We start from the raw sequence: 15532 nt of genomic DNA, 5'->3' as shown, positions 1-15532 counted from the left end.
TAATTTTGTTGAAAACCACCAATTTGCTGAAGAGCCCGAAGGTGTCAATGGAGGACTCGAGCATATCGCCGATGACAATCTGAATGGTGCCCGCGCTAATTCTCTATCCAGTGTAGAAAATTGTGTGGAAGAAAATCACGAGGATGTAGCACGTGCTAATAAAGTCGATCTCATAGCGTTTCCCGGTATTATCGCTGAACACGTATGTGAGAACAACGCTGATGAAAATGTAGATAATAGAAACGTTCGTCGAATTTAACTTCCTCTGCACTTGAGAATTGATGGTAACTGTGTGTATCACATCAGCCAACGTGATCGTATTCGAGAAACCATGTAATTTTTTTTATAACTTTTTTTGGTAGTTTTGTGGTATATTTCTTTGTCTCCATTGTTTTGTATAGGCGCGCAAAGGAAGGAGAAGGGGAGAGTTTGTGCATCGTAGATTTTGATGATATGCATAGTTCATAGCACATCGTCGCTTTGTTGCTTGTTTTTCATTTAGACGTCCATTTCGGTGCTTATTACAATTTCTGATTAAGGGAGTGTAATGTCTTTCTGAAATATCATGCGTACACAAAGACAAGCCATTTGTTATTATTCGTGATGCATGATCATCTCGACACCGTGTGAAGATTACTCGTTTCCATCAAATAAACAGAAGCGCCTATCTGCCATACACGTGCATATCACATTCATGTACAACTTTTGAAAATAAGTTAGACAAAAAAAAAAATAATGATAAGCAACACTTACATTGCCAGTGCTTTGTATAAAAAAAAAAAAAATAAATAATAAAACAATGTATTATGATGTGATATACACAATTCCCTCTTGTACATTGCTTGAAAGATTGTAATTTTTATCATAATAAAGACTTAGCACTGGCACATGCGGTATTTTCCTGTATTACATTTTTTTGTACATTGCATGCGACCGCATTGCACGTATCAGATAATGTCGCTCCGTGCATTGGTTTTCGTAATATTTATTTAAATAATTTTGGTCATAGATACTTACAATGCTGGAATCATGATCCCTGTGGTGGTTCTGCCAGAATATTAATGAATGCAATCGACATTATTGTTCTAATACGACCACATTCGGACAACTGTTGTATGCCAGATGAAAATATTCAGCTAATAAAGAGATTTAAAACTGCTCTACGTGATGCTCTCCGCACGCATTAGTACAGGCTTCAAGAACTTTACGACACCCTAGCTCTGATGTAAGTGTACAATTTTTTAAATTTATTTTTCAATGATATGCCTTTTTTTACATTATTCATTAATTTTTTTTTTTATTCAGAAATTTCTTACATTAGAGTTGCCTCTAATAATAAATATTTTAAACAGTCAACGACAAGTTGGTTATAAATTTATAGAAATAACTAAAATTGTTTGTTCAGACTACTGGTAACATCGAATAATATGTAACGTAAGACCTTTTTAAATACATTTACAGGCATCCAGAGGCATCAGGAATCGTTCCTTTCGTATCTATAAGGACAAGCATGATGCGATGGCGTTATGTACTATTTCCACCTGTGCTAAGGTCTATTGTAGAGTTTTTTAATCGCCTGCAACATATTCAGGATGACGGTATATTAGATTACACAAGAGGACGACTTTTTCAATCTCGATTTCATGAGAGGTGACTTAACTGACGTTCGAATGTTACTAGGTGACTGCACTATCAAAGTTACTCCCACTGTAGCTAATTTTTGTCAACTACTAACTATTATGGGTATAAAATATAACGACGTACGTGTATTTTTATTTCTTAAATAAAATTATTTAGAGTAGTAATAGTTAAACACAGGACAACAAATGTATTACAGGGCCATTAAATCTTTATCCTTTTTGGTTATACATTTTTTTTCATTTATCTAATGATCCCACTCTAACATACAAACATTAAATAGTAGTATACTGTCTTGTTATTCAAAAATGTTTTTTTTTTAAAGCCCTGAGTGTCTAAATATGTAATAATGTTATAATTAAACATTTATTATTTTTAGTTACTTCCAATTTTCTACGTGTTAATGAGCCAAAAAACTGAAAGACTTAAGATACACAAATATTGATGTCGTGATGATTGGTTTTGAAAACCCTCTCAGACGTGCTAGTTGACATGTTTTTCCTCATGTAATACTCATTTTTATAGAATAAGTATGTAGTACAATTATTTAAAAGTTTAATTTTATTGTTTTCAATGTTAGATGACACAAAATATTACAAAATTACTACCTACGTCCAGTCTATTGCATTATATATGAAAATTTGAATATATACAAGACATTTTATTTTCAGACCGTCAATCAACAAATTAGAAGACTTGGACTTGAAAACGTCATCGCTGAAAATCAAGAGATACTCAATGTGATTAAAAAATTTTTAGCTCTTCCTTTTCTATCGTGGCAAGACATAGGAGCTGTCTTGAGGGAAATCGTACTAAGTTTAACACCTGAAGTAACAGCAATACTTGCAGACTTCCTCAACTACTTTGAATTCCAGTAATTGCGAAGTGTAAGATCAGAAGGCTTTTTAGTATTTGGCCTGGAAAAGAGGACAAATAATGTAATCAAGATTAATCCCTTTCGATTAAACAGCACCATAAAACGTCATCCCTCACTGGGAACTCGTTGATATTCATATATTTTTTTATATTTATTGAAATCGTACAAATACATTTCACAATTTTAATGCCGCACTGAAATTTAAAAATATATCTGCGTGTAACAGTCCGATTACTACGCATACAAAAAATTGCCGTTGCAGATATGGTACGATTAAGTCAGGGCTCACAAGTAAGCCGTAGTCCTACTAACTCCTCTCATTTCCGGAACGTTCAACTAAATAAGAGTTTGTTACATCTTCCATATAACGTGATTGATAAATGTCTGGTTTTAAAATATTAATGTTTTTAAAAATCCAAAAAGATCAAAATAATGTAATTAAGAATTTTTTTAATCAGTGGTATTTATAAAAAACTTCTATGGTTTGTGTGTCTTTGTCATTTGTACAGTTTTGAGACTACGCAGCGCGACTTCTAACGTCCGATGAACTAATGCGAATTGTGATATACCTAAAAGGCGATATAAACACGCGGATACAAGCTACTGCACGCCTTGAAAATGAAATCAGACCCCGATATGATAAAGCTTTTAAATACTTTCCGAATAGTATGTCGAAAATATTAGAAAAACTAGCAGCCCCCGTCTCGGCTTCGCCCGAGACTTACTAAATAAAACACCGTAGTGTGTTGACATGTAATGTGAAACATTTTCAGTTAAAAATTTTACACATATTCCTGATACATCTAAGAACAAAAATCTTCTTATTAAAAATATATTTTTTCGGAATCCATATAGTTTATTTGGTTAAATAATGAGGTGTAAAAATTAAAAAAAATTATTATGCTAAAAAGTAACGTGCGTTCTTTATGCCATAAAATTATCGGTGGCCGTAAGAAGCCGTTGATTTACAGTTTCTCCCGTGTCACTCACGAAAACGGCTATTTTTTAAAGCTGTTAAGATTTTAAACCCCCAAAAAATTTATATTGAAAAAAAATTTTTTTTGTCATATCTCACAACTTTATTACCAGAGCAACAAAGTCCTGGACCTTAAACCCTACATTTTTATTGCCACAAAACCACAAATACATTTTCTACTCATTAAAAAATCTGAAGTAGGATCTTTAAAGATTTCAGAGATTGCTGTGAGGGTACAATGAAAAGCTGATCTTTCACGTAATGGACTCTTTAGTTGTTAATTTTGACGCTGCTGTTTCAATCTCGATAAATTTTCTGCGTCAGTTTCTTGACGCCTAAGTAAAATTGTATTTATTAGATGCACTTGAAGTTTTTCTTCCGATTCACCCTCTTGCGACTTTTGGCATGCTTAAAATTTGTGTGACCCCTAAAGTGTGTTTTCTGTCAACTTTGTTAAGTTCTAATATATTTGTTGGCAAGGTAGTTTGACGTCCGATGGCCCTAAAAAAGAGTTAGGCCCTAAAAAAGTTAATTAATAACGCAAGTGCCAACCGCCACACATCCCAGGACATTCACTAGCTACTTTATTTATTGACATGTTAAATGTAACAACGCAATTGCTGATCATAACACAACCCAAGGCGTTTACTGGTCGCTAAAATGATTAATAAAATTTAATAATTAATCAGGCGAGTGCCAATCGCCACACGACCCAGGGCGCTTGCTAGCTACTTCAATTATTGATAAAATAAACAAAACAATACAAACGCCAATCATGACACATCTCAAGTTGCTTACTGGTCGCTGCAATAATAAGTAGACTTTATTAATTAGTAACGCAAGCATCAATTGCCACACGAGCCAGGGTGCTTACTTACTACTTTATTTAATACAAAATAAATACATATATAGGAAGTGCTAATCGCTACTCAACCTGTGAAACTTACTGATTTCTTTGTAAATTAGTAAAAAAAGGCAACTGCCAATCACCATACAACCTAGGGTGCTTAGTGGCCCTCTTATTTTCTGATAAAATGAATACAATAACGCAAGCGCCACTTGCCACACAACCCAAGGCGCTTACTAGTTGCTGTAATAATTACTAAAATTTATTAATTAATAACGCAAGTGAAAATTACCACACGACCTGGGGTGCTTATTGATCGCTTTATTTAATGATATAATAAATACACATAACGCAATCGCCAAGCATTACCTGACGTGGGCCTCTTACTGCCTTTATTCAATGTTCAAATAAATATGACAACGCAAATGCCAATAACCGTACAACCTAAGACTCTTACTGGTCTCTGTAGTCATAACTAGAATTTATTATGTAATAATGCATGCTTTAATCGCCACATGAATCAGGGTGCTTTCTAGTATCTTTTATCTATGATAAAATAAATACACATATCGCTAGCGCCAATTGCCACTCAACCCTAGGTGCTTACTTGTCACTGTAATTATAAATGAAATTTGTTGATTAATAACGCAATCGCTAATTACAGCACAACTTGAGTTGCTCATTAGCTTCTTTATTTATTAATATAATCAATATAACAAAGCCGACGCTAATCACCTCTCAACCCAAGGTGCTTACTGGCTACTTCATTTATGAATAAAACAAATATAACAATGCTAAAGTCAATCATCACGCAACTCAGATTACTTACTGGCTACTTTATTTATTAATCAAATGTATCTCAACGCAATTGCCAATTACCACTCATCCCTAGGTGCTTACTGATCGCTTTATTAAATAATAAAACAAATTCATAATAAGCAAGCACCAATCACCACACAACCCAGGGTGCCTAATAGTCGTTTTATTTAATGATAAAATAAATACACATGTTGCAAGCGCCAATTATCACACAACCAGGGGATCTAACTGGCTGATTTATTGATTGGTAAAATGATCATAATAACGCAAGCACAAATCACCACACACCCTGGGTCGCTTACGGATGTTTTATCTTACTAATATATAAAAAAAAGTCGCTAAAACCGTTGTAATTGCTAACCGCGAAAACTACTGAACCGATTTTGCTGAAATTTTGCAAACCGATTTTTGACACTTCCTGGATGGTTTTAGTATAGTTTTTATCTTGAAAAATTTACTAACAATAGCAATAAATAAGTTCAAAGTTTTGCAAAAATACGTCAGCTTTTCACTTTAGTTCAGTAGGATCCGCTAGGTGGTGTCGACATAAAATCGAGGCTACCTGCAATAGAATTAAATAAGTGTGGTTATAATTGGCTGGAGAGTATCGGTAATTATTGTATTCGTCTACCAGCAGATTATCGAGCTGCATCGAGAAAGTAGATGACAGTTGTGCATCTGGGTATCCTGGTTACCGACGACACTCTTCTCTAATGGGCAACTGACCTAGGTCTACATCCACCCTGAATCTTCAGGATTAAAAAGTGCCACCAATAAATAATTATTATAACCGATAACGTCTCCGGCAGATTTCTAGGAGACGTATCTAGCCAGAGCACAACCTGCTCCAACACTTTAGAGTTATGTAGCCGTACCACCATCCCGCCTGGTATCGTCAGAGAATTTTTGGCTACAAATGTACGCCAGGAAAAACAGCCCTGAGAAGCACGAGCAGCAACAACGGCTTTCTTCTCAGTGGTCGTATCCCCAACGGCATACCTACATTTTCCCGACTAACGATGAGCAGTTAATTATCCGGAGAACGACCCGAGACGAGATATTCTTTGGTCAGCGGCGTACCTTTCTCCATCACAGTCTCCATACATAGAGACTTTGAAGGTAAGGGTCAAGCTACCCGCAGCCAGCTCTTTATCATCAAAAATAATGATAAAGAATAGCTGAAAGTTTCACCACTGGCCCTTTTCAGGTAAAAGCAAAGTATTTACGTTCCCTACTTAATCATCAATCTCATCGGTTCTTTTAAGGGCCACCTGAGTTTAAACTACCTTGCTAACAAATACATTTTTACTACCATTTCCGAAAGCGATTTGTTGACTAAAGGACTATGTCAACTAAAGACGGCCACTATTAAACCAAGTCAGTCATTCACTGGCAGTCGTCACGAGCGGAATTGTTCTTCGCAAGGCTGGTAACTCTGGTGATCGACGACCCTATATTACCCTCTTGACTCTAAACATTTAACCAGGAATCACCGATCCTCTCCAAGGTCTGCGCTGGGTGAACCTAACAGCTATGAAGGGAAAAAAAACTTGAGCCAACGGGACAGTCTCCAATGGGCAAGCATCACGAACAAATCTCCCCATCTTAGATCACCAACACAACTGAGTTTGCAAAAAAAATGTGCTTTAGACACCAACGTCTTCGACGTTATACCAGGAAACGTTGGGAAAGATATCTACAATGAGCTTTAAAGCTTCGGACTTTGTAATTTTTCTCCCGATCAGTCTGAGGCTTCAACAACAGGCCAGAGAATATCACCCTAAGGTATCCAGGCAGTCATAACTGCTGTTAACTTCAGTCATGAAAGAGTTTACTTAAGAAGCTCACTGTTTTTTTTAGGGCCATCAGATGTCGAACTACCTTGCCAACTAATATATTAGAACTTTACAAAGTTGACAGAAATTTAGGGGTCACAAAAGTCTTAAGCATGCCAAAAGTCACAAGAGGATAAATTGGAAGAAAAACTTTAAATGTATCTAATAAATACACTTTCAGGCGTCAAGTTAACACAGAAAATTTATTAAGATTGGAACAGGAGCGTCAAAATTGACAAAAAAAGAATCCATTACGTGAGAGATTAGCTTTTTATTGTACCCTTACAGTAATCTCTTAAATCTTTAATTTTTTTAAATAAGTAGAAAATGTACTTATTCGTATTTTTGTGGCGATAAAAAATGTAGAGTTCAAGCTCTGGGACTCTGTTGCTCTGGTAATAAAGTTGTGAGATAAGAGAAAAATAATTTTTTTAGTATGCATTTTTCGAGGGTTTTAAATCTTAACAGCTTTAAAAAATAGCCCTTTTCGTAAAATTTAAATTTATTAAAATACGGGAGAAACTGCAATTCAACGGCCCCTTATGGCTCACGATTATTTTATGGCATAAGGAACGTACGGTACTTTTCAGCACAATTAAATTTTTTTTAACTCTCACAGCTTATTATTTGACCAAATATACTGTATGGATTCCGAACAAATATGTTCCTAATAAGAATTTGTTGTTTTAAGAAGTGTCAGGAAGAAGGTATAGTAGGGCTTGATGGGCACCTATTATTCATTACACTCTTACAATTTTTTTCCACCTTAAATATAATTTTCCAGCTAAGCATCTTGAAGAACGTTACACATAGAATAAAACTACGTGAAATAAAAAATACATAAATCAATAAATAATTAGTTATCATATAATGAAATGTAGTTCTTAAAAATGCTCATTCTGCCCCCCCCCCCGCGGGCACTATGAACATAGATGTAGGGTATGATGAGCGCGGGATGATTGAAATAATTTGATGGTAGGTCAGCAACAGTATTTATTTTAATTTATTTTTAATGATATTTAACAAACATAAAAAATTTATTTAAGAAACATGAAACATTTATTTGTCAAATCATTGAACATTAAATGTAATATCACAAGTTACATTACAATGTATTAAATAAGTTATTTTAATACCACAAACATCTTGCCTTAATCTCATAAATTTTGTGTTTAGTACAAATAATTGTATGTCAAAATCACAGTGATGTTGCACTCTAATATTATAAAAATAAAGCTTAATTAAAATGAAATATATACGTAAAAAACCTCTCTAGTCTTGCCAGTTTAAGATTGTAGAAAAAAATAACTTATATTTATAGGATTCATAGCAACTGAATTTACCAAAGAATCACTTCGTGTAATATTTTGAATATTCGATATGAATATTATGAATATTTCTCTCTATCTTCTTTTTGTATCGTCGCACGATTCTTATTTTTAGTCAAGTCACGATCCACAGTTAAACTTACTTACTTATAAAATAAGACAGACTAGAGAAATTCAAAGCTAAGACTAAGGTTAAGTTAATCAGCTTTGTTTTGATTCGAACAGAATGACAGCGTCTGCTGCAGACGCAGAGTTCTCAGGCTCATTGTGCCTCAAGCGCGGTGCCCATCATGTCCCCTAGAAGCCATGTCTTGAATAAGTATAACTTTTTAATGGTGGAATATAAAAATTTTTTTTCAACGGATCTTGAAAGTAAATCAAACACACTGTTGGAGAAACTTAACGAGATAATTACTGGAGATAATTTTTTATTGTAAAAAGAAGCCGTGAAGCTATCATTGTCCGCAGGGTTATTTATTAAAATATTTTTATAAGTTTTTACAAATTATTTAATTACTTTTTATCATGATACTCTATGAGAAAAACAGTGTTGATATTTTACAATGTAAAAAAATTTATTTGAGAGAAAAACATTAATTTTTTTATTGAGTACATGAGGTGCCCGCGTTACCCTACAAACTCACGCTGTCTCACTATCCCTTATATGTAAAATTTCTAACTGAAAACGTTTCACATTACATGTCATGTTCCATTTAGCGAGTCTCGGGTGAAGCCGGGATGGAAAGCCGCTAGTTTATCAATAAAATGTATATAACAACGCAAACACCAATTACCTCACAACCCAAGGCTCTAACTGGTCGCTGTAATAGTTACTAAAATTATTTAATTAATATCGCAAGTTCTTAAATTTATTTATTATTAACGCAAGCGCTAATCGCTGCACAAGCCAGGGCGTTTGCTGGTTGCTAATGATTAAAAAATTTTCTCATCAATAACTCAAATACCAATTACTACGCAACCTACAGCGCTTACTAGCTATTTTATTTATTACTAATCATCCCTAGGTGCTTACCAGTCGCTTTATTTAATAATCAAATGAATTCATATAATGCAGACACCAATCACCACACAACCCGGGGTACTTAGTGTCGTTTTATTTTATGATAAAATAAGTACAACCAACGCAAGTGCTGATAACCACGGAACCAGGGCAGTTTACTCGTAGCTTTATCTAATTATAAAATAAATACGTATATCGCAAGCACAAATCACCACACAAGGCAGGGTGTTTACTGATACTTGATTTATTGTTAAAATAAATATAACAACGCAAACACCAATCACCTCACAACCCAAGGCTCTTACTGGTTGCTATAATGATTACATAAATTTATTAATCAGTAACACGAGTGCCAATCGCCACCCGACCTGGGGCGCTTACTGGTTGTTTTAACTCATGATAAAATGAATACATACATCGCAAGCGTCAATTACCACACAACCCGGGAAGCTTACTTGCTAAATTATGTATTGATAAAATAAACATAACAGACCAAACGCTGATTACCTAACAACTCGAAGTGCTCACTGGTTGCCGTAATAGTTCCTAAAATTTTTCAAAAATAATGCAAGCGCAAATCACTAAACAACTTAGGGCCCTTACTAGCTACTTTATTTATAAGTAAAATGAATATAACAATGCAAACACCAATTACCTCACAACCCAAGGCTCTTACTGGCTGCCGTAATGATGACTTAAATTTAATAATCAATAATGCAAGCGCTCATTACCACGCGATCCAGGGCGCTGGCTGGTCGCTCTAATTAATAATAAAATTAATACATATAACGCAAACGCCAACCAGTTTTCCAGGATGTGTAAAGGTTAGCGCTTATTATATTATTAGTTGTTAGAGTAACTAGTAAGTGCCCTGAGTTTCGTGGTGATTGGCGCTTGTATTATTTTATTTATATTAATAACTATAAAAGCGACCAGTTAGCGCCTCAGGTTGTATGGTGATTGGAGTTTGGGTTAATAATTAATAAATTTTATTAGTCATTGCAGCAACTTGTTAGCGCCTTGGGTTGTGTGGTGATTTACGCTTGCGTTATTATATTTCTTATATCACAGAATAAAGGCGCCAGTTAGGTCTCTAAGTCATGAGGAGATTGGTGGTTTCGTTTCTTTATCAATTTACTAAGAAACCATAAGTTTTTCAGGTCGCGTAGTAATTAGTGCTTGCGTTAGTAATTAACAAATTCTAATAATTATAACAGTGACCAGCAAGCACCGTGTCTTGTATGAGGATTGGTGTTTTCGTTGTTATATTTATTTTATTATTCAATAAAGCGACCAATAAGCACCTCGGGTCGTGTGGTGATTGGTGCTTGTGTTATTAATTAATAAATTTTATTAAATATTACTGCGACTAGTAAGCGTCGTGGGTTGTGTGGTAACTGACGCTATCGTTATTATATTTATTTAATAAATAATTAAAGAGGCCAGTGAGCTCCCCGGGTAGTGTTGTTTGAAGCGGTTGCATTTTTTCATTAATTTACAAAGAAACCAGCAAGTGTTCTTGTATGTGTGGAGATTGGCACTTGCGTTTTTTAATCATTTATTAAAGCGATCAGTAAGTCCCATGGAATGTGCAGTGGTTGCTGCTTGTGTTATTTCACTTGTTTTTTTTTAATAACAATGTGACCAGTAAGCGCTCCGGGTTATATGGTAATTAGCGCTTGCGTTATTATTTTTTTTTTTATAACAATAAAGTGAACTGAATGCACTTTGGGTTGTGTGGTGATTGGCGCTTGCGTTACTAATTAATGAATCTCAGTAGATATTACAGCGACCAGTAAGCGCCTTTGGTTGTAAAGTGATTGCCGTTTACGATGTTATGTTTATTTTATTAATAAATAAAAAAGCTAGTAAACGCTGCGGAATATGTGGTGACTGTCATTTCTGTTATTAGTTCATTAATTTCAATTATAATAACAGCCACAAGGGTTGTGTGTTAATTAGCGTTTGCATTGTGATACTTATTTTATTAATGAATCAAGCAGCTAATAAGCTGTATAGGTTGTACGGTTTTTGGATCCGGCGTTATGCATTACCTAATGTTATTCATAATTCCAGTGACCAGTAAACACTGGGTTGTGTGGTGATTAGCGTTTGCATTGTTATTTTTGTTTTATTGATAAATAAACTAGCTAGTTGGCGTTTCTAATTGTTTTGTGATTGGCGCTTCCGTTATTAGTTAATTAATTTCATTTATAATTACAGCAACCAGTGAGCACCTAGGAATGTGTGTTGACTGGTGTTGCATTGTTATATTTATTTTATCATCAAATAAAGTAGCCATTAAGCTCTCTGATAAGCGTTTGCGTTGTTATATTTATATTACCACCAAATAAAGTAGCTAGTAAGAGCCCTGGGTTGTGTGGCAATTGGTGCATGCGTTAGTGATTATCAAATTTTCTGAATAATAACAGTGACTAGTTAGCATATAGGGTTATAAGAAAATTTGCGCTTGCATTGTATGTATTTACTAGCGACCCCCCGGCTCTGCCCGAGACTTACTAAATAGAACACCGTAGTTTGTCGACATGTAATGTGAAACGTTTTTATTAGAAATTTTACGTTTATTCCTGACACTTCTCAGAACAAAAGTCTTCTTATTAAAAACATATTTGTTCGCAATCCAGACAGTTTATTTAGTTAAATAATAAGCTGTAAAAATTAAAAAAAAAATAATTATGCTGAAATGTACCGTGAGTTTCTTATGCCATAAAATAATCGTTGGCTATAAGAAGCCGTTAACTTGCAGTTTCTCTCGTATAATTTACGAAAAGGGCTTTTTTTTAAAAATCTGTTAAGATTTTAAACTCCTAAAAAATATATAATAAAAAGAAATTTTTTTTCTTTTATCCCACAACTTTATTACCAGAGCAACAAAGTCTTGGAGCTTGATCTTTACATTTTTTAATGCCACAAAAATACAAATATATTCTCTACTCATTTAAAAAACTGAATGTAGAATTTAGATACAAAAATTACAAAGTCCGAAGCTTTAAAGCTAGTTGTAGTTCTCTTTCCCAACGTCTTCTAGTATAACGTCAAAGACGTGATTTCTAAAGCACCTTTTTTTGCAGACTCAGTTGTTTTGATGATCTGAGATGGAGAGATTGGTTCGTGATGCTTGCCCGTTGGAAACTTCCGTTGGCTCAAGTTTTTTTTTACTTCATGGCTGTTAGATTCGCCTAGCGTAGACCTCGGAGAGGATCGGTGATTCCTGGTTAAATGCTTAGAGTCGAGAGGGTTATATGGGTTTTTCGGTCACCGGGGTTCTCAGCCTTAAGACGAACAACTCCGCTCGTGACGATTAACAGTGAATGACTGACTTTGTTTAATAGTGGCTGTCTTTAGTTAACAGAGTCTTTTAGTCGAAGAACCGTTTCCGGAAAAGGTAGTAAAAATGTATTTGTTGGCAAGGTAGTTTAAACTTAGGTGGCCCTTAAAAGAACCGATGAGATTGATGGTTAAATAGGGAACGTAAATACTTGTATTGGGCCTGAAAAGGGCTAGTGGTGAAATTTCCAGTTATTTCTCATTATAATTTATGATGATAGAGAGCCAGATGTGGGTAGCTTGACTCTTACCCTTGGAGTCTCTGTGTACGGAGACGGCGCATGAGGGAGATACGCCGCAGACCAAAGAATATTTTGTCTTCAGGTTGTTCCCTGGATAATGAACCGCTCATAGTTAGTCGGGAAAGTGGGCCTGGAGAATACTTTCTCTGTAAGTATGGCGTTGGAACGACCACTAAGAAGTTGATCGTTGTGGCTGCCCGTACTCTTCAGGGCTGTCTTCCTTGGCTTACATTTGTTGTAAAAATTCTCTGACGACACTAGGCCAGATTGTGGTACGGCTACATAACTCTGAAGTGTTGGAGCCGGTTGTGCTCCGGCTAGATACGTCTCCTAGAAATCTGCCGGAGACGTTATCGATTATAATAATTATTTGTTGGTGGCACTCGTCAATCCTGAAGGTTCAGGGTCGATTTAGACCTAGGTCAGTTGCCCATTAGAGAAGAGTGGCGTCGGTAACCAGGATATCCAGCTGCATGACTGTCATCTACTTTCTCGATGCATTAGTTAATGGATTTTAATAATTATTACGGCAAATAACAAGCGTGTTCGTGTGTGTGTGTGTGTATGTGTGTGTGTGTGCGTGTGGTATCTTCGTTGTGTCGCGGAATAATTAGAATGTGTGTTGCGGACGTGTGAAAGAGATACTGTTGTTGCGGGGCTAGCTTGTAGAGCCTATGCGTGAAAATGTGTGTGTAGCGTTTTTGGCGCTTCGAAGAGCGCGTGAGGTGGAAAGCGTCTTGATTGCGGTCTTAGTAGAGCTAGAGCTAGCTCAGAAAATAGTTGAGAGAGCCAAGCTAACTGATGGAGCGCACAACGAGGCTCGCGGGGCAGACAGCATAGTAGATTGTCGACAAGCCGCCCTCAACATACCAGACCTGTGCTTCTTAATTTTGAAACGACGTAACAATCAACCTCATCGCCGTTGGCGGTGCCCTGTTGTGAGCATTGGATCGACCATTGCCAGGAACATCAACGTTAGCATTCGAAGGGCCTTGTCGTCGGCGAAAGCGTCAATTTCCTAGTAAGGTTGAAATAGTGTCCGACTAAAAACTCCGAATTCCAATCCTTTTATATCATACCACAGAATACGTTGCTCCATCCCACTCACTACCTTGATTAGTTGAGGTGTCAACAAAGCGCCTGGGATGGCGTGGTGATTATCACTTGCGTTATTATATTTATTTTATGAATAACATAAGTACCTGGGTTGTGCGGTAAGTTTCACTCGTGTTATCGATTAATAAATTTTTTTAATTACTACTCTGACCAAAAAGGGCCTTGGATTTTGTAGTAATTAGTACTTTCTTTAATAATAAATACATTTTATTAATTACTATAATGACGAGCAAGCTCCATGGGTCGTGTGATAATTAGCGACTAGCGCTATTAATTAATAAATTTTAATAATTATTACAGCAATTAGTAAGCGCCCTAGGTTATGTGGAGATTAATAATTGCATCATTAATTAACAAATTTTATCTATAATGACAGTGAACAGTAAGCACCCGTGTTTTGATGTGATTGGTGTCAGCGTTGTTAAATTTTTTTGAGTACTTAATAATGTAGCTAGTAAGCGCTCTGAGTTGTATGGTAATAGGTGCTTGCGTGACTATATTTAATTTACGAATAAATAAAGGGACAAGTGAGTTCTTTAGGTTGTCCGGTAATTGGCGGTTGCATTTTTTATCAATTCCAAAGGAAACTGTTAGTTTTCTGTATTTTGCAGTAATTGGCGCATGTTTTATTATATGTGATCTAATAATTAATAAAGCAACAAGTTAGTGCCCTGGGTTGTATGGGGATTAGAGCTTGTGTTATTTTACTTATTTCATTAATTAACAAAGCGACAAGTAAGCGCCTCGGGTTATTTGGTGATTGGCACATGCGTTATTGACTTTCTTTAATAAAAAATAAAAGGTGTCTGGAAGAGCCATGCGTTGTGTAATCATTTGCACTTGCGTTATTAGTTAGTTAATTTTATTAATTATTTCAGTGACAAGTATCGCTTCGGGTTGGATTGTGATTAGCTCTTGCGTTACTAGTTCATAAATTTTACTAATCGTTACAGTGACTTGTAATTGCCTTGGATTGTGTAGTAATTGGTGCTTGTGTGATTATATTTATTTTATCAATAAATAAATGAGCCAGTAAGCGCCTTGAGTTGTGTGGTGATTGGCGATTGCGTTATTCATTAATAAATTTTGATAAAGCGTTTTATGATTAGTTAGTGCCTAAGGTGGTGTGGTAATTTCCGCTTTTATTTATTTTATCCGTAAGTAAAGCAGCTGGTTAGCGCCCTGGATCGTGTGGTGATTGGTGGTTGAGTTATTGATTAATGAATTTTATTTATTATTTTAGCGACCAGCTTGCGATGGTGATTAGAGCTTGTGTTATTTCACTTATTTTATTGAATAACAAAGCACCTAGTAAGCGCCCTGGGTTTTGTGGTGATTGGTTTTTGCTTTATTATATTAATTGTATCAATAAATGAAGAAGCTTGTAAGCGCCCACTCCGGGTCGTGTGGCGATTGTCGCTTGTGTCATCTTATTCATTATCGAAGTGACCAGTAAGTGCCCCGCGTTATGTGTTATTTAGCACT

The sequence above is a fragment of the Copidosoma floridanum genome, unplaced genomic scaffold (assembly GCF_036245765.1).
Source record: "Copidosoma floridanum isolate Cflo_tuat_1 unplaced genomic scaffold, Cflo_Japanese_pri ptg000030l, whole genome shotgun sequence".
Lineage (NCBI taxonomy): Eukaryota > Metazoa > Arthropoda > Insecta > Hymenoptera > Encyrtidae > Copidosoma > Copidosoma floridanum.
Note: the sequence above shows the minus strand (reverse complement) of the source record.